The following is a 2894-nucleotide window of genomic DNA, read 5'->3' as shown; positions in this document are numbered from 1 at the left end:
GACTGGGCCTAATCCTGTATAAACATGATCCCCCAGGGAAAGGGGGGTGAGGTGGGAGTAGGTGAGTGGGTGAGGGTTGTGGGTGGGTGGGTGCACCTTCTTAGAGGCAAAGGAGATGGGGAATGAGGGGGGAAGATCTATTGGAGGGTGTACTAGGAAAGGGTCAACATTTGGAATGCAAATAAATAAAACAAAAGAAAAACAAAACAAATACACAGAAACAAAAAAAAATGTAAGGAAGAGATGACTGCAGAATGTAAATATAGTAAATGCAGAAAGCATTGTCAAAAGAGATAAAGTCTCCACATGCACCATAAGCAGAATAAATACAGAAAAAAAGTAGAAACTGATTTCAGAGAATAATTCTCTATAGAAATGTTTGTTTGTTTGTTTGTTTTATTAGTATTCCAGCCACTGCCTCCTTCTTGTCTCTCCATAGTTCTTCATCCCGTTCCCCCTCCCCCTTGTCTCCAAGATGGTGCTACCCTATCCCCCAATATTTGTAACTTCCCCCCTCAGCTTCTGTTCTGATGACAGAGCCAGATCACCTAGGGAGGAGTTTCCTGAGATAAAGAGAGTGCCTTTATCTTGCTGTTTCTCTGCCTCTTTTGAAATTCCTGCTTGGAGCCACCACCTGCTGAGTTGCTGAGTATTCTTGCAAGTTTCTGCTAGTGACTAGATGCTAATGGCTCGAGGAGATTCTGGCATTGAGAGAGATGATTTCATTTCGTATATAAGGCTGATTTTCCTAAGTAAAGTTGGACCTGGATCAGAATCCTTTGACTTGGTCTTGTTATTTCTCTCGCTGTCCAATTCCCATATTTCCAGACCCCTGCTTTTCTTTCAGGAACCGGTTTGTATAGCTGTGGACAGCTACAAGTGGTGTCGAGAGCAGGGACCTGAACACGAAGGGGTCAATGGAGGACAACACTGTCTTGTTGGAGTTCCACAGAAAACAAAAGAAAAAAGATGGTATCCGGCACAGGTAAGCAATGTATAGTGTTGATGTTAGTGCTAATCTTAAATTTCATCATTTTAAAGGTGTTGCTATAGGTGTTAAAGGATACAGGCTAAGCTGAGACTGCATTGGCCTGATGATTGGGATTGGAAACTTCAAACAGACAATTGTCCGTAGTTAAAAAACTACATCAATAGAGAAGAATAGGACATAAATAAAATAAAAAACAAAAACAAAACTAATATATATATGTTATATGTCATAATATATATATGAGAGGGATATAAACAAATGACATGAGAAAGAAAGATCAAAAGAGAAACAAAATGGATTTCAGAGCTATCCTAGGGACAGGGAGAAACCGTGAGACATCTTGTTTTATCTATGTTTTTTCTGTATGGCTCATACAGGAGAAATCTCATGTCCTGATTACATCAAATCCTCTATTTTTTTCTGTGTTGCTTGTAGTCAGTGCACTGATATGTCTACATGTCAATTTATGTCTGTTTTTGTTTTGAGGTCTGAATGATTATCATTCTATGTTTCATGTTAAAAAGAAAAAATGTTTTACAATCTTATCTGCTGGATATCCATCTTTTGATTCAGTCTCAGGGTGCACAACGGAGGCTGATTTTAGTTGCACCACACATTTAGACAGAATTCTAACAGCAAAGGGAAGTCCTGCTGAGAAGCTGCCCTTAAGAGTCAACAGCTTAATTCCTAAAGCAAATAAGATAACAGTTGTTTCTTCCTAGAAATACCTCTGCAATTGTGATTATTGGGTTCAATAAATGGCAAGGTGCTTTTTCCTTTAAAATTATAGCTAGAAAAATTAAAAATTCCTTGATTGGTCTGCATTTATAAGATTTGTGTAGCTACTTCATTTGGTTTCTAACTAGTCTTAAAGGTATAAATATTCTCTGCATGCTTATTGGCTTATAAGTTATTGGGTATGGTGAAAAGTTGTAAATTTGGTAACAGAAAGTTAGCTTAAAATTGGTAGCTCAGGGTTGGAGTCATTTTTCACAACTTCACGTGGCATGAGCCATCCAAGAAACCAGGCCTCTAAAGGTACTTCTAATTTGAGATATATTTTAAATTGAGATAATATTTTATGTAATTCTTATCTTAGAAACTAGACATATAAGAGATAAGATTTAAAGCAATGTCTCTTTATTGAAGCATTAAAAGTTGCACTATCATACATTTATATATAATAATTGACGGCCAAACTTTGTAACTTGACAATAATACTTTGGTATTGATTTTAAAGAAAACAGATTGCTTAAAATTTGGTTTTGCTCTCCAAAAGATTATGGTTATGCCTTAAATATTACAAAAGAAACTTAAAAGGTATGGTTAAAATTGCCAGTGTTCCACTGGCTACAGTTTGCAGTTTGATCACAAGCTCAAGATTCTTAACTCACCTATATTTTGTAATTAAGATAATTTCAAGAATAATAATAGTTAAAGACAACTGTGACTGGTGTAGAATAAAAATTCTTAACTAACTCCCAAAATGGAGTCAAGCATGCTCCTATAGAGCAGAGAAATCTTTGACCGACATGAACTTCACGCCCTTAGGCTGAGTGACTGTTCCAGGAACTTGAAAAAACACCTTTCCTGTCCTGGAATAACCACAGAATGCCTTTCCTGGAATGACCACAGGGTGCTCTAACGCCCTCTGTGGAATGTCACAACGCCCTGGCTGGAGTGTGACAATGGCTTAGGAGGTTGCCTGGAAAAACCTATACATGACTCTTTGCTAGGTGATGAATCTATGGTTTGGAATTTACCCCGTTTCCTCTTTTTCTCTCCCCCCTGGTTTGTGGTTTATGCCTTTATAAGCCTTGTAAAATCCCAGGCCAGGGTCGGACTCCTCTACTCCCTGCGTGGTGTATGAGTCTCGACCCCAGCATGCTGGCCTGAGCTCTTG

General features: G+C 38.2%; 1 long non-coding RNA gene across 4 annotated transcripts in view; it reads left to right on the top strand.

The window, feature by feature from the left end:
* The window catches only part of LOC116079267, a 103480-nt gene that overhangs the window by 72693 nt on the left and 27893 nt on the right, over positions 1 to 2894 (top strand). For all 4 annotated transcript variants that reach the window (XR_004113850.1, XR_004113849.1, XR_004113852.1 and 1 more), the window contains exon 3: positions 848 to 985. This is a non-coding gene — a long non-coding RNA (uncharacterized LOC116079267). The remainder of the gene's footprint in view (positions 1 to 847; positions 986 to 2894) is intronic.

Source organism: Mastomys coucha, unplaced genomic scaffold, assembly GCF_008632895.1.
Source record: "Mastomys coucha isolate ucsf_1 unplaced genomic scaffold, UCSF_Mcou_1 pScaffold5, whole genome shotgun sequence".
Lineage (NCBI taxonomy): Eukaryota > Metazoa > Chordata > Mammalia > Rodentia > Muridae > Mastomys > Mastomys coucha.
This window is presented reverse-complemented; position numbering and strand designations above follow the sequence as displayed.